The sequence below is a fragment of the Lycorma delicatula genome, chromosome 8, assembly GCF_047948215.1.
Source record: "Lycorma delicatula isolate Av1 chromosome 8, ASM4794821v1, whole genome shotgun sequence".
NCBI lineage: Eukaryota > Metazoa > Arthropoda > Insecta > Hemiptera > Fulgoridae > Lycorma > Lycorma delicatula.
In genome coordinates this window covers 123749408-123771946 of record NC_134462.1, presented here as the reverse complement: position 1 = coordinate 123771946, position 22539 = coordinate 123749408, and the positions used below count along the sequence as shown (strand labels likewise).

At 31.6% G+C, this 22539-nt stretch overlaps 1 long non-coding RNA gene across 1 annotated transcript in view; it reads right to left on the bottom strand.

The window, feature by feature from the left end:
• The window catches only part of LOC142329085 (uncharacterized), a 203979-nt gene that overhangs the window by 77470 nt on the left and 103970 nt on the right, over nt 1-22539 (bottom strand). The window contains exon 2 of the long non-coding RNA XR_012757422.1: nt 12171-12273. This is a non-coding gene — a long non-coding RNA (uncharacterized LOC142329085). The remainder of the gene's footprint in view (nt 1-12170; nt 12274-22539) is intronic.

Sequence of the window (22539 nt, the reverse complement as noted above, 5' to 3'; positions counted from 1 at the left end):
TTTCTCATATCATAAGCCGTTGCTAACCTTCGTGCCTATTCAATTCGTCATCCGAAGAATTAAAGGAACTAAACTAATCGAAATATATTCGATGACAACGAATACTTCAATACTTTTTAAACTGTATGAAATAAATATTATTTAATTTAAATTAAGTGTTATTTATTCAAACTTTTATTCATGGTATTTAATGTCGTCTATCGATCATTTGACTCGATTCAAATTTGAATGCGTAAAAGAATTATTTTTTTATTCACGCCAAAGAAGTATAACTTCTTATGCGCGTACCATAAGTATACACACACTTTTTTTTATCATAATGTGATTCGTAAAACACATTAATGAATTTTCTTATTTGATTTTTCTTTCGTATCGAATAATATAATAATTTGAATGATAAATCAAATATACATTTTACGTTAAAATAAGTGTTGATACCTTTTTGAGTTACCAATCATCGGTAGCTTAATGGAATTATTATAAATGTAATTTATTAAATATTTTACTGTAATATCGAATTACTTGCGTCCCATTCGGTATTGGTTGATTAGAATTAATATGGCTTGATGTGAATTAACTTTATTTAACTCTTTACCCTGCGTTAATTTTGTATTAAATTGATATCTGGATAAAATATAATTCAGCAGCTTTATAATTTATATTTGTCAGTAACGCTTTGAAATTTTAAACTGTTCAAATTTATCAAATAATCCTAAACGGCATTTTATGTGTGTGTGTGTCCCTGGTAGCTCAGCATCGGAATGTACTGATCACTAGCGGAAAATCCCGAATCGTTAGTACACGTCCCTTGGTAGTCAGGTATATACTTTTTATATTACAACACATCGATATACAGTATATATATCATATATACATATCGAAGATCTGGGAAAATTTAATACTTTTTAATCGGATCCAAATTTTCGGACGAAAATCGCTAATATCTCGAAAAAGGTCGGTCCTAGCGCTCAGAAACTAAACGTCCTAGCGCTCTTAAAATTAAACTCACTAAAAGGTAAAAAATAATTTTACGACGGTATCTCAGAATGGATTTGACAACAACCTTTGATGATGGTGGTATGTAAGATTAGGTGAAAATCATAATTTGATGTTTTTGCCAATTTTTTCTTATGCGTGTTTGCACCCCACTCTTTAAGCCAATCATCACGATAAGTACCAACCTAGTTTAGGCCGCAAAGTTGTGGCCAAATATCTTTCTCGATATTTGTGTGATTTAAATTCCACGAAATAAACGATTTTGTTATTGCGGAATTAGATGTCAGCAAATGAAAAAACTAAAAATTGTGTTGAAACATTATCCGAGGTAGTAAAAAAAAGTTCTGTACTCACGTTGAAAAGATTGGACGTGAGTGTATTGCGGAAAAGGATAGCTCTACCGATTCCGACATTAACAACGAAATAGACAGCGATGAAGAACTATGCGGAACGTTAATGCGTATGAGGAGCATACGCATTTTTGTTAGATCTGCAGATACGAGCGGAAAGTATTGTAATCGGTCCAATATGGGCATATGCGGTTTAATTTTACCTACGGAACCCAAAAAACCGGATGGAAATTTTCGGATGTTCATGTTCGTACGTACATGTATGTTCGGTGTTTGCCTATAAATCACCTTATATGGGGCTCTCTAAATTTCGCCTTATTAAGGTCATATTTTTCTTAGGTACATTTGTTAACAATTAAAAAATAACAATATTTCCAACAAAAAAGTTTTTTGCAAAATCGCACTCCGACTCCAAAAAATGCTGTTGTACTCGTCTGGCTGTGTTGTGACGTCACAGATGAGCGGTAGAATAAAATAAATTAATAATATTTAATGTGTAAAAAAGTAACTCGGTCTGGTTGAGTCTCGAACTCGATCGGCTGAGTACCTGGTGCGTTAAGCCTCGCGGCTAAATCAGTCTGCCGACCGTACAAGCGAAATTTGTTCTATGTAAGTTGTGAACTTATATTAGTTTAGTTAGTGCCGACCGTCGCCGCTAATACTGTCACACCCTCGTCATTAAATACAGTATACGCGCACGCTTTAGTTAGAATTATTGATAAATATTTTTAATTACGTTTCTGTTTGCGTGTGAATTCCGTACATCAGAAACAATCCTCAGTTGTAGGACTTTCCCGGAACGAGACTTTCCCGCGTGACGGAAAAAATAAGAGAAATATACTGGAGACCTTTCAAGTTTTCCCTGTAACTTTACAATATACATTAACCCACATATCTACTTCTACCTATATTTTTAAAATCTATACTTTAAAAACCACACTGTACAATACGGTACAGTAAAACAATTAAGAACTCAATACGGTAAAACATCTGGCACAGATTAGTGGCTAACCACGCTCACTAATGAACAACAAGCTAAAATAGATACAGAATAAAATCAATAATACACCTAGTAGCAAGAAATATAAAACACAAATGTCAAAAGAATAGAAGGGTTATAGTTCAGCATTTGAAAAACAAATAAGATTATTATTTAAACAAAAAAGTCTTATTCTAAACAGAGAAACAATTAAGTATTCATATTAAGATATAGCGATTGTTCTAAATACTACAGACTAGAGAGGCACATTCGCCTTCAGAAAAAAGGAACGAACGTAGGCTTCTTATGCAGCAGAATTAATACAAGTTATCTTACAGATATAGACCGCACAACAAAGATAAATAATCACTACCTACAAATTTTACGTACAACGTATAAAATCCAAAATGTATTTGAACAATATGAAATTTAGGATCAAATTAAATTAAAAAAAAAATTTATATAAAATCAAATTGGATTGATATTGAAAACTTCACCGAATAACATGGTGATAATCATTTAAAAGCATCGAGTCATTCATTATTTAGTAATTTTACTTCATCACTATTTATCACGCTGTTCAAGGTAGACAGTCTTATAATTCACACAATAATTCACACAATATCTTCACAGCCGCAAAGATGCATTTCAAACAAACGATGACTTTAATTGCCTGAAACAAATTTTTTAAACCATTTTCCCCCCCAATTCTATTTACAAAAACGGAAAGAAGGTCCGAAAAAGAACTGTGGGGGTTTTAAGAACAAAATAGCCTTTATTTTGCAGCAATTAATACTGCTGCGTAATCTTGAAGTAATTAAGTAATGCTAATTACGTAATTAAGTAATTAAGTACTGCTGCGTAATCTTAAAACAATTAAGTTTGTTTTGCACATTCGATGTCAAATACTACAAAAGAGCGGAATACGCGTGATCCACGTTTGCAGGAACAAAATCGGCGACTCGTGTGCAGAAATTATATACACTAGTCTAACGTACACCTTTTGGAAACCGGAAACGTTTTGAAAAAGTACACTCACCGGGTAGATCTAAAACAAATGTTAAAAAACAAAAAAAGAATTCGACTGTCTTTCTATCGAAGTGAAAGTAGTGTTAGTCGTCGATTAAACGTTCTTAAAACACTGTCCACGATTTTGTACGCAAGCGATTGAAACTTTGTGCTATTACGTGACTTTAAACCTAATGATAATTCACAAAGAATTCAATTTCTAACGACCTTATTTCTGCTGATGAAAACTACTGCACAGCTTTTAATTTTCTGATGAAGTGGCATTTCACGTTCACGGACTCGTGATAATTGCCGTAATTGCCGAGAATAGGGCTCATCAAATTCACCGAATCTATGGAAAGGAATTTCGCAATTGTTCGAAATTAAATGATGTGGTACCATGCAATATCGAATTTTTTGGCAATTTTTTTTCACAAACAGACTATTACAGTGCAATATATTCAGAAATCTTAGAGAGCATTTGTATTTTCCCAGTAGGATGGAGCCGCTTCACATCTTGCAGTAGGTGTGCGGACTACACTCGAGGTTACCAGACGCTGAATATCCAGAGAAGCGCCTTTCATTTAGCCACCGCGAAGTCTACATTTTACGCCGATGGCTTTCTTCTTTTGGAATTACGTAAGACATCGTATATCAAGAAAAAATCCAGTTTAATGTACCAAAGATTAACAATAGCTTTGGAAGCGATTCCTTAAGAGGTAAAAATAACTTTATACTTTGTTATTTCATGTAACAAACCGCACATGCTTTTAAACCTAAACGTAATAAATTAAATTACATTTAAAATCGTGAAGTTCTTTATCAGACACCCGATATATCTCGTTTGTAATCAGAAAAATATTATTTACGACACAATATGATTTCAGTATAACTATTTCTAAAATTTATGTCCTTAGTAACGGCAATATAAGTTATTATTTTTGCGATTTATACTTCACTCGGTTATTATATTAAGAAACGTATATTGAAAATAATGAATCACCGTACCTCCAATATTAGTAGTATTCATATCACAAAAAAAATCTATCAGGTAGACGAATGCATTTCAGACGTTAAAAGTAGCTACCGTAACCCAAATACAGCTCTACTAAATCACTGCATATGCAAATACATTACCCCACTGTTCCCATCCAACTAGTAAAGAACATTGCATGCAGCCTTCACTACTAATACTATTGGCTGACATGACGTCATACATTCCTTGGAGAGTTACATACTGCATGCGACAGTTATATTAACAAGTAAAACAATTTATAAATAAAATTAGATTTATGAAATAAAAATAATTATTTTCTAATAGCTCTCTCGATTAAAAAGCTAAAAAATACTAGAATAAACTTTTTACACCTCGTATAGTTTGTTACCTGCAGCATTTATACGTTATAAATTAAAACTAAAGAGTTTTCCTCACTTGACAGTGCATTAAACTGCAGTTTAAATATATAGACTGTATTTTCAACAAATGAATACCAGAATAACATACTGACAGAATCCAGGTAGTTGCTGAACAAAATAAAAAAACCTTAAAAATTATCAGAATACAGCACCAACAGTGAATCTCCCACCTCAATCAACTAATCAACTAGCTGACACAAAGCACATAATACTGCATTAAAATTATATATATAAATTTAAACGTAAACCGTTTCCAAGGATATGATTTTAAAAATATAAAAATTATATAATATTAAAACATGATATACATGATATTAAAACATGATATTTAAACATATACATGTTATTGAATTTAATATATGATATATATTAAATATATATATATACATATAAAACGTTTAAACTATAACAATATTTGCAAATGTTTTTTGTAAAATCTCACTCCCATCCCAAAAAAAATGCTGTTGTAGTCGTCTGTTATGTTGTGACGTCACAAGTGACCGGTAGAATTACATAAATGAATAATATTTAAAGTGTAAAAAAGTAACTCAGTCGGGCTGGGTCTGGAGCTAGATCGCCCGGTCGACTCGGTACATGGTACGTTAATCCTCGCGGATACACCAGTCTGTCGACCGTACAAGCAAATCTGTTCCGTGCAAGTCGTAAAACTATATTTAATTAGTGCCGACCGTCACCTCTAGTTCCCACAACCGCGCGAATTAAATACCGTATTCACGTGCGTTTAGTTAGAAACATTGAGTTAAATTTAAAAAAAAATTATGTTCAAAATACTGGAAAATCAAATACGGTATGCGCGTACATATAAATAAAATGCTATCATTTTAATTTAGAATATTGCAGTATTTTGTCCATTTTTTTTTCAGTACTGATTGGCTGATTGATCCATTATAAAAAAAAATAATAATCCCAGTGACATCCCGATTAATGCCCGTTGAGCTGGCTGTTCGATAGCGGCAGTGAATTCTTGCCGGGTTTCGTTAGCCTTCTGGACTCGTCCCCGTAGCTCTCACCTGTAGACAGCCGCCAAGTTGTGCTGTCCGAAGCCCTCTAGAGTTGCGATGACTTCGCCACGTTCGGCAGTGGATGGTACACCCTGAAGAACTTCAGCTGCCTAGCCCTGAAGTGCAGTGATCAGGAACGCGATTTTCTCCGGTCCCGTATAACCATTATGAATGAATGCCGCCTCGAACTGCTGCTTGAAGACAGACAAACTTGGCTGACTTCACCGCAGTAGGACGTCCCATCGATGCACCCGGTTTTTGGTCCTGTAAACTGTTAACACGAGATTCTACGGCGCGCGCTACGAGCTACTTTCGTGGCCCGTGCGATGTCCTTGCCTAATATGTATAATGTTATCTACATTAATCTCTAAGCTACTGCTAACTTATTTTTCGAATTTACCTACCCTATTCTCTAACTTATTATCCAATTCTTATTTATTAATCTTATTTACTTATTTTTAATAATTTTTAGAGAATAGGGTAGGGTAAATTCGAATAAGTTAGGAGTAACTTAGAGACTAATATAGATAACATTATACCTATTTTTCTGTACTTATTAACATTGTACCTATTTTTCTGTCCATTCGTAATTATGCTTTTAATGTAACTTGAAAAATAAATTTATTTTAACTGGTTATACCAAACAACAGGAATAAAATCTTAGCTATCTATTTCTTGAAATATATACCAATAAAGCATTCCCTCTAGAAGAAAAAATACATTTTAGCATTTATTTACTAAGATAAACCTAATGAGAAAAGTAACGAAAAAACATTTCAATTCGTAATATTCATGGTACTTTTATATATTTCAGACGTAAGTATGTTATCTCTGAATCGTTGTAATCAGTATCCTAACTAAACAAAGGTCATGAAATATTTATAAAAACGGGCTGGAACTTTGATCCGTACCGCAGCTCTTCACGTAGGAGTGCAACACTGTACAGATATCATACAGCTGTTTTGCTATGTAGCACTGTTACTATTATTCTCCAACATAAGAATGAAATTGCTACAGTTGTAACAGAAATTTTTTTTGCTGTCCTTTCACCATCCCGTTATTTCTAATTAAGAAACTATATTCGTACCCTAATACTGTTATTAAAACATATTATTCCCTAAAAAAAATTATTCCATTTTTATGTACCTCGTATTGAAGCCAGCCATCGGAAAATTTATTAAGTACTTAAACATAGGATAAAAAAAGTTTTTTAAACATACTTAATCAGAGTTTTTTAAAAATAACTTATGGAATCTTGAGAATGCATTGTTTTCTTAAAATGGGGTAGACTTTAAGCCTAATTCCCTTCAAATACCTTTGTTCCCTTCAAATAAATTGTGAATTGACATGTAATGTGCAGAATGTTCAAAAAGTGACGCACACCTTATGGGAAAATGAGTAAATTACACTTTACACTAGTAGTTACACTTTCAACTACTATTGTAACTTACTCATTTTCCCATAAGGTGTGCGTCACTTTTTGAACATTCTGCACATTGCATGTCAATTCACAATTTATTTGAAGGGAACAAAGGTATTTGAAGGGAATTAGGCTTAAAGTCTACCCCATTTTATGAAATCAATGCATTCTCAAGATTCCATAATTTTATTCCATAAGTTATTTTTAAAAAGTTGAAAGTGGCCTTCATTATCCGATTCAAACGATAGAATACGACGTTAAATCCTCTTGAACACATATTGTAATGTTTATTAAGGAATTGCAGTGGTTCAATTTCGCTCTGAAATTCGGGTACGGTGTGATAATAAGTTTTGTAAGCAGCATCCTTAAGATATCCCCACAAGGGGATAAATCAGAAGACGAAGGGGGCCACAACCCCTTCGAAATTACTTGTCCCCGAAAACACTGACCGAAGAAAGTCAGTGTTGTTGGCTGCATAAGCGGTAGCATTGTCCAGAACCCATGTGTACTCTAGCCGGTCTACAGGTTTAGTGTTTGAAAAATTGTTGCACCATCTGTATGAAGCGCTCACTGTTCTCTGTGGCATGAAAGAATGTCATGAAGATTCGCTTATGTGACATTGCATACCAGTCCGTTCAGTTGTCTGGTTTTTCCGTACACCAAATGCATGAATTTTACGCATTCACGTATCCATCAAGGTGAACATGAACCACTGACAGAAAGCTACACCTTTTCCAGTGACTGTGAATAACACGAATTCTGCACAGATGCATCTTTAAACTCTTGCGCGATTACTTGTGGGCATTACCGACGGAGAGACTGGACTGGCTAGATAGGCGTCGCACAGTCTTCTCGAAACTAACAGATTATGCAGCTTGCACGTCGATCAACTTTTCTGGTGTTAGCACTTTCGATCGACGACTTTTAGCTGCATCTACCACATTTCCGCCTTTTGGAATTTGTCGCACAGCCGCTTTGTACATCAACACTATACTTTTCTGTGAAGGCATTCTGGCTCTGGGCATTACTGGTACATCTAAGGTATTGAAAGACCATGAATATTCTCTGCTGCATTGTTTAACCCATTTTTCCTCAATTAAACATTCAAGAAAAGAAGGAAAAATTCTTCCAAAAGGTTGCGTCACTTTTTGAACACTAGAAAAAAATCTTATATGGGCAATACATAACTTCCTTTTATTATCTAAATTACATATAAACATTTTTTTAAAATGAAAAGTACATAAAATTTTATTTATTAATAACTTCTGACTAAATTATTATTTATCGTAAACATTTTTTTACAATCAGAGGTTAATAATTATTAATAAGTCAATATATTTAAATTTAAAAAAAAGTTTTATTCAACCGATGTGCCTTCCCCTTGTATGATAAAAATATTTCATTAATTAAACTTTTATTTGGCTGTCACTCTGGAATCAATGATAATTATTTCATTAATTAAACTTTTATTTGGCTGTCACTCTGGAATCAATGATAATAAGTACAATTTATGACACATCGTTAAAAGGCTATCAGTAAGGGCTTATTACTGCAGTTAAGAAAAAGTCTAAAATCCAATTTTTTTGGGATTTTGATCCTTTTTGAACACTTTTGTTTCTGTCGATTGCAGTCAAAAAAGGAAATGCACAACTAGATGTTACAACAGTCCTAAATCTTCCTTTACTTCATATAAGGAAGTAAAAACCAATGTTTAACGTGGAATAAAAGTTCAATTTTTTCATAAGCTATTCGTAAGACATAACGCTTTAAAGATAAGCATTTTCCTTTTACTAAAACAAAGTACACTTGGAGAAAACGTTTAAAGATATTAATAATATCTTGCAACATTTAAAAACAATTTTCTTTCATGTAGAAGAATAAAATTGTCTTGAACGGTTTATGCTGGGAACAGAATTTGTCTGTATAATTTTGAACAACTAGTATTTACTGAACCATTCAAAAACAACTCTTCTTAAATTGATTTATTTAATCGTTAGCTTAATTAATAAACTCCATAAATGTTCATTTGAAATCAATATAATGTTTTATAAAATTACATAAGTTATACGATAGACGGCACACCGAAATTATATGTAGTATTTCACCGCAATACTTAAAAATTAAACTCTGGGTATAATGAAAATATAGAAACTTACTACAGATAAAACTAATTGAAGCTTCGTTATTTAAATCCAAAAGGGCGTTAAATACCAATATAAGGTAACTAAATTCCACTTACTTTTTCTATCGGCAATACTAAATTAAAATGTCGTTTTAATTATAATTAATATTCTGGTTTTACTTACAGATAGGCTATTAATACTATATTTAACGTTTGAGGCCGATGTTATCTTTACAAGTTGTAGATTTATAACGGGATAAGAGGGGTTGTAGTTGGATAACTTCCAAAAGACTCCAACTATGTTCTGAACTCTCAGAGAAGAGTAGGATAATGTTAGCCAGAAAATTTTGTATTTTATCTACAGAAAATAGAAAGAGATAATAACGAAAGTGGTAAGAAAGACAGAGAAGGAGAAAAGAAAATTAAATGAAACTTGTAATAAAGGAATGTACAAAGCTTGGATTTTGTTATTCTTTTGCATAATTGGGATATTAAAAGATACAGAAATATGTTTTTTTTTTTTATAATCTTAAAAGCCTGTTTACTTTCAATTTTTTTAACTATTTAACATTTATAAATAATGTGGAATATATTATTCGCACTTCACCGGAATCCACATTATTTTAGAAATATAAAAGTAAACTTTAAAATCAATAAATGAACTGTTCAAATGCTACTTACTTAAATGCCAAAAATTTAGACGTTTTTTCAAAAAATTAACACATATCTCTTAAAATTGTAACATACGTTTTATGTTCTTTTGCTCTATCTTCCTTCGGTTTAAATTCTTCTCAAGAATTTATATTTCATATATAGAGCTCAAGAAATGTCTACAATCATTTTAAATTATCTATCCGGACCTAAAACGCAGAAAAGTTTTTTGAAAATTCTCTATTTCTTATTTTAATCTTTATTGAGAAAGTGTTCGATTTAGAGATAACTTTATTTAAGGAAATTTCTTAAGCTTAACCTATATATGAATATTTTTAGAAACATTTTTATTAAAATTTATTCCACACCTTTAAAAAATATATACTCAGTTTATTTGTTTTTTTGCCTCTAACTCTTTCAATTTTACTTCCCCGTCCAGATAGCGTTATAGCAGAGCTATAGCTCTACAAGGGAAAGTACTGTAATCGGTCCAATTTGGGCATATACGGTTTTTTAAGGATCTTGACCTTTTGACACCTAAGGAACCCAAAAAACCGGATTGAAATTTTCCGGATGTTATTGTTCTTATGAACGCGCTCGCGCGTATATATATATATATATAAGTGTGTGTGTGTGTGTGTGTGTGTGTGTGTGTGTGTGTGTGTGTGTGTGTGTGTGTGTGTTTTCCGTGTTGGCCTCTAAATCATCTTATATTTTCGGAACTACTGGACCGATTTTGACCAATCTTGGTCAGATTACTTCTATATATGGGGCATTGATGCCATTCAATTTTCAACTTAAAAGGTCAAGTAAGTGAGGTTTTAAAGTAAGGTCACCCTCACTATATCGAAATTTTGCCTAATTTAGGATCATATTTTTCTTAGACACATTTGTTAACAATTAAAAAATAACAATATTTGCAAAAAAAGAATTTCAAAATCGCAACTCCACCCCAAAAATCCTGTTGTTACAAAAAAAATCTTGTGACGTTACAGGTGAGCGAGCGGTAGTATTAAATAAGTGAATATTATTTAGTGTAAAAAGTTATGTCGGTACCTGGTGCGTTAAACCTCGCGGCTACACCAGTCGCCCTACTGTACAAGCGAAAGTTGATCTATGTAAGTTGTGAAATTATATTAATTTAGTTAGTGCCCACCGTCGTCGCTAGTACCACCTCACCTGCGCGAATTAAATACGATATGCGCGCGCGCGCTTTAGTTAGAATCATTGAATTAATTAAATAATTAATTAATTAAATGAGATATTTATCTTGTAAAGAAAAGTAAAACATTAAAATATAAGAAGGTGATAAAATTACAACTGGTCAAACGTCCAAAAAGCCCAGCACCCAGAAAATATTCAAATATTTTCTCTCAAAAGTTTCTCTTCATTAATTTATTTTCAGATTCAAATTGTGCTAGTAAAAGGACTCCTTTATATTTGGGAACACATCTAAAATACATGGGTAGTATGAATGTTTAAATATGTTTTAATTTATAAACCTAGAGGTTTTCCAAGAAGTTCGTTTAATAATGAACGTAAAAGTTAGTAACTTCCATGTTACATCTATTTGAAAAACAAAATAGCTTCTATTAAAATTTTAGATATTCACCAAATCTACCTAATTTAATGAATAATTTTTTGTACTAATAATAAAACCTTTAATTACAAATAATTCTAAGATTGACAAATTAATAGTATACGTTTTTCCTTTCTTTGCAATTTTTTAATAATTTTATAATTAGACTTGTTTAAAAAAAATCTTAGTTATAGGCCTACACTAATTGCATCATAACGCCAAGGTATATTATAGAAGTAAAGTATTACAATTGGTTAAAATTACTTGCGTTTATCACGCAATACAATGAATTATATTTCTAAATTTAAATAAAACTGTACCTTAGCAACGATACGTTTTTAAATTATTTGTTAATATTTTAATTAATAACAGAGGTTTAATGAAAATAATACTGTATTTTAATTTTAAAAACTAGGTCGTAAAGAGTAAAATACATATTTTAAAAAATTAATTAAATGCAAAAATTAAAAGGAAAACTTACTGTAAAATTAAATTTACAAGGAAATTAATTTACTTCTTTATATAGTAAACCTTAAGAAATTGTTTCTATGAACATTAATCAAATGAAAACAATAAGAAAAGCGAAATAAAATAACAAATCTTTATAAAATTAAAATTTATACTTACGCAATCTTATGATTTAGTAATATCTTCTTTTTTTTTGTTTAGCCTCCGGAACCACTAAGGTATTACTTCAGAGTAGTCTTGTACAGTCTCAGATCGACCATTCCTATGAAAACATGAAAGGTAAATATGAAAGGTCATTATGCATTATTTTAATAGAGATTGTATTATCTGACATATCATTTTGATATTGTTGATTTCATTCTAATTCCCAGAATTAAACGAATAATTTTTGTAGCAAACATGAATCTGTACTATTTAAGGTAATTGAACAATTTATACCTCGCATTTTTTCCACATTTATAAAATACATTAATTACATGATAAATAATATACTTCATTTGGTTTTAAGCACCGATCGTGTTGTATTGTAGAAAAGCTCACTAAAACACTAACACTAACACTAAAACTCTAACGTTACACCCCATGTAAATAAACATCTCTGCTGTTACAATTACTACATTTAAAATAATATGTATGCATTATTTACATAAACTAATGTTATCCATTTCTCTTTATACTTTACGTTCAGCTTTCACAGAGAACTCTATATCGTCAGAACGTATAAAATTATAAATAAATTAGTAATTTCTTTTAATATTGTGTTGCTAGGATGCATTTTGCTACACTACATACTTTCTTCAAAAAATACCATTTTCATACGGTACAACGTCTTAAAAATCTCAGTATTACCTCATTTCACCGGGGAAATTGAAATCCGGGCGAAATTCTTCGCTAACCCCATAACAAAACGTTTTTCGTGTAATTTTATATACAGACAGAAATTTTCAGTCAAGTGTAAGCATAGCCTCCTCTATGAATCATGAGACCTTGCCGTTGGTGAGGGGGCTTGAGTGTTCAGGGATACAGAGTAGCTGGACCGAAGGTGCAGCCATATCGGAGAGGTATCTGTTGAGAGCCAGACTAAGAGCACCTCTTTCAGTAGTTGTTAGGGGCGTCAGTCACAATGACTTAAACGGCCATATCAACATCACTCAGCTGAAAGCAATGGAAAACTACAGCTGTTTTTTTTTTCCAAGAAAATGTGGCTCTCTGCATTTTCAAAAGCAATAATGGAGACGCCTTCCTTGGTAAAATATTCCGGAGGTAAAATAGTCCCCCGTTCGGATCTCCGGGTGGGGACTACTAAGGAAGGGGTCACCAGAAAAGTAAAAAATAAGATTCTACGAAAATAAGATTCTACGAGTCGGAGCGTGGAATGAAGAAGCTTAAAAAAGGTTGGTAGGGTAGAAAATTTAAAAAGGGAAATGGATAGGGTAAACGTGGATATAGTAGGAATTAGTGAGGTTCGGTGGGAAGAGGAAGGCGACTTAGAGTAATTAACTCAGCGTCAAATAATGGGCAGGCAGGAGTAGGTTTCGTGATGAACAAAAAGATAGGGAGGAGAGTGGAGTACTTCAAGACGCATAGCGATAGTCATTGTAATAAGGATAAAATCAAAACCTAAACCGACAACGATTGTTAACGTCTATATGCCTACAAGCGCCCATGATGATGATGAGGTAGAGTGTGTATACGAAGAGATTGATGAAGCAATTAAACACGTAAAAGGAGATGAAAATTTAATAATAGTTGGAGATTGGATTGGATTATATCATGGTTAAGCAAAGATTTAGAAATCAACTCGTTGACTGCAAAATTTACCCTGGAGCAGACATTGATAGCGACCATAATTTGGTGATAATGAAATGTAGATTGGGGTTTAAAAACCTGAAGAAAAGGTGTCAGATGAATCTGTGGAATTTAAGAAGCTTGAGGAAAAGGAGGTAAAGAAGATATTTGAGGAGGACATCGCAAGAGGTCTGAGTAAAAAAGATAAGGTAGAAAATGTAGAAGAAGAATGGGAGAATGTTAAAAAGGAAATTCTTAAATCAGCAGAAGCAAACTTAGGCGGAATAAAGAGAACTGGTAGAAAACCTTGGATTTCAGACGATATATTGCAGCTGATGGATGAACGTAGAAAATATAAGAATGCTAGTGATGAAGAAAATAAAAGGAAATATCGGCAATTAAGAAATGCTATAAACAGGAAGTGCAAACTGGCGAAAGAAGAGTGGATTAAAGAAAAGTTTTCAGAAGTGGAAAGAGAAACAGTAACAGCAACAACAACAGTAACAATTGAAGAACATAAGAAAGAAGCCGTAATAAGAAAGGGAGTCCGACAAGGATGTTCCCTATCTCCGTTACTTTCTAATCTTTACATGGAACTAGCAGTTAATGATGTTAAAGAACAATTTAGATTCGGAGTAACAGTACAAGGTGAAAAGATAAAGATGCTACGATTTGCTGATGATATAGTAATTCTAGCCGAGAGTAAAAAGGATTTAGAAGAAACAATGAACGGCATAGATGAAGGCTTACGCAAGAACTATCGCATGAAAATATACAACAAAACAAAAGTAATGAAATGTAGTAGAAATAACAAAGATGGACCACTGAATGTGAAAATAGGAGGAGAAAAGATTATGGAGGTAGAAGAATTTTTTTATTTGGGAAGTAGAATTACTAAAGATGGACGAAGCAGGAGCGATATAAAATGCCGAATAGCACAAGCTAAACGAGCCTTCAGTAAGAAATATAATTTGTTTACATCAAAAATGAATTTAAATGTCAGGAAAACATTTTTGAAAGTGTATGTTTGGAGTGTCGCTTTATATGGAAGTGAAACTTGGACGATCGGAGTATCTGAGAAGAAAAGATTAGAAGCTTTTGAAATGCGGTGCTATAGGAGAATGTTAAAAATCAGACGGGTGGATAAAGTGACAAACAAAGAGGTATTGCGGCAAATAGATGAAGAAAGAAGCATTTGGAAAAATATAGTTAAAAGAAGAGACAGACTTATAGGCCACATACTAAGGCATCCTGGAATAGTCGCTTTAATATTATTGGAAGGACAGGTAGAAGGAAAAAATTGTGTAGGCAGGCCACGTTTGGAATATGTAAAACAAATTGTTAGGGATGTAGGATGTAGAGGGTATACTGAAATGAAACGACTAGCACTAGATAGGGAATCTTGGAGAGCTGCATCAAACCAGTCAAATGACTGAAGACAAAAAAAAAAAATGTAAGCATAGTAAATATAATTGATATTTCCCAAACCAGCTTATGAAAGATAAAGCAAAAAAATCTTGGAACTTTTTATGTAAATCAGCACGTCATAACAATTTCAAATAGTTAATATCAGTTACGCTAATGGAAAATCACAGTATATTTATATTAATAATAATGGCAATGTATGTATTAAATTGGTAATAAATATTATTGTGTTTAACACCGCCTATATTATGGTAAATTAATGCGAGCAGCAAAGTAAACTAGCTGAAACTTGTTATTTCGGCATGAAATTAAACGATTTTCCTTTAAAAAGAAATTCAAATTTGTATCACGTAGATCAATTAAATATCACCCAATTAACTGTATAATAATAAATAGTTACAAAACTGTAATTTTCAAAGGTTGACAAGATACTGAATAACAAACGACGAAATTTAATTTATTAAAATATCAACAAAGTGTAATAACTATTTGAAAACTATTTTAAAAAAAGTTACAATAAAAATATAGAAAACTAGTAAAACAATAACAAAATATAAATTTTATATTATTAGATTTTATAAAAGAAATTAATTCTCAGAATCATCTTGCATGCCATTAGACTTTTTAAAAATAAATGTAACCATTAAGAAAAAAAAATACAATAAGTAATAATTATATAGAAATAGCATTGATTATATCTTATGCGCGCGCGTGCACGTGTGTGTGTGTGTGTGTGTGTGTGTGTGTATGTGTGTGTAAAGTATACCGAATCAGTGGTAGCAATTGAGTTTGAAAAGACACGTGCGTGTGAATTGTGAACACGGAAAAGTGAGTGCGACAGAAGTTGTAAGCAAAAACGAAGTTACAGTTTCAATCCCAAGAGAAATATATCCGTAGATAAGCAGCACAGGTTATAGTTATAAAGAAATCATATCAAATTATATTTAGTCGAGACCTATATACGTATCAAAAATATAACACAAATGTGTGGCGTAAAATCTACTTTTTATAGGAAATGAAAAAATATCCTGGCTACTTTAATATTTGGATAAAGCAGAGTTTTGAAGAAAAATAATTTTGTTTCCAAATGTAATAAAATTTTTTTTGAAAAATGCTCTTAAAAAAATAAAACAATATATATATATATATATATATATGAGTAAATCGACAAAATTGTATAATTTTGTCGACTTAAATTGTATAATTTTCAACTTAAATAATTAAAAATAAACACTCCTGATTTTGTATTTACTTCCTGACCGCGAACTACGAAATCCGTAGGATGTTGAAATTTTGAATTTAGGTGTGTTGTAACCTCTAGTGTGTTGTACACCTCACCTTTTGATTGCAATCGAGTGGACCAAAAACCCCCAAAATCCAAAAAGTTTGGAATTTTGACTTCTTAACTGCAGTAATAAACCCTCATTGAGAGCTTTACAACGATATATTATAAGCGATACTTATTTTTATTGGTCCAGAGTTATAGCCACAGTTCCAGAGTTAATGAATGAAGTCATATGGTGTGCACGTCAGATTTTTTTTATGTTGTTTTAATATATATTTATTAAAAGTTTATTTTGAATTATTTTTTATTTATAAATTGGTTAGCCTCACAAAAAAGTTACAAAAAAGCGAGAAATCTGTCGTTTAATAAAAAAAAGAAATAAATATTAAGAAACAAAATAAATAAAATATTACCAAGCATGAGCTCCCTGGATTAGATGAATATGCAATACATTTATACGTTAAGTTTATATCTTAACAAATTAAATAATATTAAATATTATAATAATTAAATATGAAGAATTTTAGCTTTTCTAATCGATTTTCAAAATAAGTTTTACATATATCCCTAATATAGAGGATGTCCAACGAAGAAATTGAGAAATATTCAGATACGTTCTACTGATAAAAATAATGAAAAAAATATCATAAAGCGTTTCCAGTTTCGGAATACGGCTGGCGAAAGATTTCGCCTGCATTTCAGCTAATAAAAGTAAAACCTGGTGTAATTTTTGAGAGCCAAATTAAGGAGTAAAGTTGGTGGTTTCTTATGTAACTTGAGCTGGGAAATTTAGTGTCGAGAAAAGTTTTTTTGTAAGTTTGTAAAACCAATAACCAGCTATTAAGCAATAATTTAATATTAACCAATAGTAAATGAGTAATAATTTCGGAAGATTTTGTGACAAAACCTGTTGAGAATTTAATAAAATTAACGTAAATGCAACCAATAAAAAGTAAATAAAAACTTTTAAAAATCGGTATTTTATTGACGTAAAACAGATGAAGAATAGAAAATCGTATTATTTTTTTTGTGCCTAGTAAAAATTCCTTTTAAAAACAAAAACGCTAAATACTGAAAATAATTTTAAAATAAATAAAAAATTTATAAAACAATATTTTAGCTGTATTTGCACAGGTAAATCGAAATAATTTTGTAAAATGAAAAATTACTTCATTTTAATCTGTTGTCATAAATTATCAAACAGATAAAGGAAATGTAGTGTAAAAATGCTGTTTCAATTTTCTAACAAGGAATATTCCAATATAACTTTTGTTTACGGATTTTGTAATGGAAATTCTGAAGCTGCTTGAAGTGAATATCAGGAGAGATTTCCTGAAAGACAAATTCCAAATACCGAAAAGGTTTCTTTCAAGTACCAGCATTTACAAGTGAAACTATCATTTCCAACGTGTTTGTTTTCCGTTGTACGCCAAGTAAATCATCACGTTAATGATGAACACCGTGTGACTCAGCATATTTGACGTAACCCAGGCACTAGTACAGCACTTTTTTTGTCAAAAAAACAGTGAGACGCATCCTACGGAAAGAAAATTTTTATTCTTCCCGCCTGCAAAGGTTCAAAATTAGCGGCCAACAGATTATCACCGGCTGTTAAATTTCTGTCATTGGCTTCTAGACAACGCTGATGAGGTAAATTCAATTTTATTTATTAATAAAGCCATTTTTACAAAAAATGGGTCTTCAATTCCAAAAAAAATAGTCATTTATGGAGCGAAGACAATCCACCTGGTACTGTGTAGACTAGTTACCAACATAGAGTTCACATTAATGTTTGGTGTGGCAATATTTATGAAAAAATTCTGGGAAATAATTTTCAGAATTAATTTTCTAAAAATGTTATTACTAAATCTTCGGCATTTATTATCCGTTTAACAAAACTACTGTAATACAAACCTAAAAAAAAATTTGATTTTCGACATAGGAGTTTATGTAATTAGTTTGAAGTTTCGAATAAGTACAGCTTGAATAGCAATAGCTTATATGCAAAGTGGTGCAGAAGGAATGAAAAAACTGGGAACTGATTCTAAAGCTTGAAATAAGTTCACACATACTCGAAAACGCTTACTTATCGAGTAACGTCTAGCAAAAAATTTCGCTCGGATTTCAGTTTTTCCCGCTGAATTGAGACCGTACTGAAATAACATATACGTAGATTTAGGCCTCCGAAAAATTAAAATACCTTCTATTTACTTTTAATGTTCAAAAATTCCACCATTGACTTCGATGACTTTCCGTAAAAATTAGCAACAGCTGTAACTGATAGGCCGCCGTAAAATATTTTGTAGAATCTTTAATAATCTTAGTGAGAACGGTACACTTCCCATTCATATGAACGTCAACTGGCACATAATATTGAAAGGAAAAACATCCTCAGCTAGTACAGCTTAATCCTATGACGAGCACGCGAGGAATTTCTACACAGCTCAATATTCCTCAAAGTATGGTAAGGAGGACACTCCGTGCTCACGGACAGCGGTCTTATGTTTCATTAACTTTAGCTTGGTGACCACGCTAGAGTACTGCAGCTTTGTCAATGGATTAACAATAAATACTACTTAATTCCGTTCATACTATTTTCAGACGAAGCTAAATTTTACCCGTAATGGCAATAAACAACACACGGAATTCACATGGGTGTCCGAAGCAATTACTGATGCTGTTGATGAATAAAATTTCCAGCAACGATTTTCAGTGAACGTTTGGTGTGGCATGATCGACAACCAATTACACAATTATCTTTCTACAACGTGTCACGAGGAGAAATTTAAACAATGAGCTCTTACAGTGCTTGAAAATTCTAACTGGCAAAACGAATTGATATACAATCAACGTGCAATTAAGTCATTTATGGAATTTTCGAACATTTATTGTAAATTTAGATAGAATAAACCATATTATTTTTTAAAAGTAAATTAAAATTCCTTTAATTTTTCAAAGGTCTAAACCTATTGTACTACAAAGCAGCCGTTTTTAATTTTTACAAATTCATAACATTTTTCTGTTAAGATTTGTCCTGCTGATTTTTAAATCCTGTTAAGATTTATAAATTTTTTTTTTATACTTCATTTCAATTTTCCCAGAATTAGATTTTATACAAGGTTTGATAATAAAATTGACGCATTTTTTAGTTATTTAACAAAGATATTATATTTCAAAGATTTCGCCTGCATTTCAGCTAAAACCTGGTGTAATTTTTGAGAGCCAAATTAAGGAGTAAAGTTGGTGGTTTCTTATGTAACTGGAGCTGGGAAATTTAGTGTCGAGAAAAGTTTTTTTGTAAGTTTGTAAAACCAATAACCAGCTATTAAGCAATAATTTAATATTAACCAATAGTAAATGAGTAATAATTTCGGAAGATTTTGTGACAAAACCTGTTGAGAATTTAATAAAATTAACAAAAAATAATTAATAAAATTAAAATTTAATAAATTTAATAAATTTAATAAAAATTCTGGGAAATAATTTCCCCAGAATTTTAAATCCTATTTCAAATGTATCCTATTTCCCAGCTAAAATTACATGAAAAAAACACAAACTCTACTCCTTAATCTAGCCTTCGAAAAATTTCAAAGATGTCTTCGTTTTATTATAAGGGCTGAAATGCGGGAGAAATCTCTTGCTGGCTGTAACTCGAAAACAAAGCGTTTCCAGACCTATTTTATAAAAAAAACCTATTTTTAGTAATAAAAATAGAAGACCTATTTTTTAGTAATGGGAAAAAAATATTTTTATTACTTTCACTAGTAGAACATGTCCTGATCGCTTCTCCGTTCCGTCGTGGGACACTCTGTATTTACGAAGTATTGTATTTAGGTTGTTTGGAGAGTTGATTTCCCAATTGACATCAACGGAATTAATTTCATAAATCGGATGGAATGAGTACATATTAGTAAATGCTATTTCTTGAAAGGTAATACTTAAAAAATTTTTATAAGTTTTATTTATAAAAATAAAAAATACTCATAGAATTTCATCATAAATTAAACCGCTGAAATTTCATAAAAGCAACCTACATTCAATAATTCGGATTTTTAAACATTTCTCTAACAAGGTATGACTTTTCAAAATTACTTGAAATTGCTTTTATTAATTACAATTCAGTGAACAAGGTGTTATCAAGATGGAAACAATTTTTCAATTCTTAAAAGAATGTCAGAAAGCGACGTCTTTTTATTGAACTGAATATATTGTATACTGTTCTAGATAAATCAGTGACATAGATATCATCTTCAGTGATCCTCTGAAATAATACCTTACGGTGGTTCCGGAGTCTAAACAGTAAAAGGAAAGAAAGATAAATCTTCGACGCCCACTGCTTTTATTATGAAATAATGAGTTACATTACGTACTGTTTCTATTCACTGTTGGATAACTATCATAATTTTTTTTTTTAAAGCCCGTATTTGTTACCATCTGATTATCATGACACTATTACAACGTTATTACAAAGTAATAACTTGAATATTCAACTATAATTGGCTACAAATAACTATCGTTTAAGTCTATTACCAAAAATGATCTCACCTCTTAAAAGGAATTTTGTATACCCTCACATTATCTAGATGATAATAGTACACGTTTTAAAAGCAGGACGATTGGGTTTTTAGGTGCTTTTATATTATACTCAAAATAAACAATAATAAATCTTTAAAAAACACACAAAACAAAAGGTACTCGACTATTCGTATAAAACAAGTATATTCCGCTTTGTCTTTTAAATTATAAAAGAGAAAGTGAATATACGGTTGAAAGTATAAAAGGATAAATAGGGTATATCCATACAGGCTTATGGTATGCGTAGAGTTTGTGAATCCGCAGAACTCGAGCATTTATCAAAAGAGTTGAAAATGAAACCGGCGTTGTTCATTCATTCATTCATTCATTCAGCTTCAGCTTTAAATTAACTTAAAATTCATTTGAAAGGATGTAAAATTTACGCTTCCTTTTTACAATTTATTCATTCTTTCTAGGAAACAATTTTATTAATATAATGAAGTTTTGTACGTTTAAAATTAAAAGGAAATATATATAACACAGAACGAAGAAATTTTGTAAAAATTAACAGCTAATAAATTTTAATAGTATAAATAAAATTAGACAGAACATAAAATGAATTTCTAAAAACTGGCATTATTATTTCTGTGAATGGTTTACCAACTTCTTTACCAGTACAATTGGAAAAAGAAACTGTGTTAAAAGGGTCGGTAGGAGATTCAAAGAAGAGAAACTGGATTAAAAGCTACAGAGAAGTAAAAGGAAATACAGTTCAAAAATTTAGCTGGAAATAAAAGAGGACGGAAACGGATTTAGTGCACAGGACCTGCCGCAAGTCATAATTTTAATTATTTTTTAATATATGACTACCTAAAAAGAGTGTAATGTATTTAAAGGTATGTATGTAGGTTTGTTTCACCGCAGCAGCTCAACGACTGAACTGATTTAAATGTATGACCCCGCGTTGGAATCCTTATGTTACCGGGAGTAAATATGTGTGTAAATATGTAAATATTATATTTATGCTATGTAAATATGTGTGTTTATACACACACACACACACACACACACAGACAGAAAGAGACACACACACACACACACACACAGAGGTCCTGTGCACTACATTCGTTTCCGTCCTCTTTTATTTCCAGCTAAATTTTTGAACTGTATTTCCTTTTACTTCTCTGTAGCTTTTAATCCAGTTTCTCTTCTTTGAATCTCCTACCGACCCTTTTATCACAGTTTTAATTAACTCTTTAATGACGCGTCCCAGGTAATTAGTTTCTTTTTCCAATTGTACTGGTAAAGAAGTTAGTACACCATTCAAGGAAAGGGAATAATCTGGAAACTGAACTGATTCAAGAGCTTGAAATAAGGAAAAACATATGTCCGAAAACACTTTTTTATCCAGTTAACGGCTAGCGAAAATTTTCGCGCGGATTTCAGTTCCGCCGGTGAAATTTCAGTATACAAACCACATAGTTTCTTATGTTTTTTTTTTTTTACCTGAAAAAT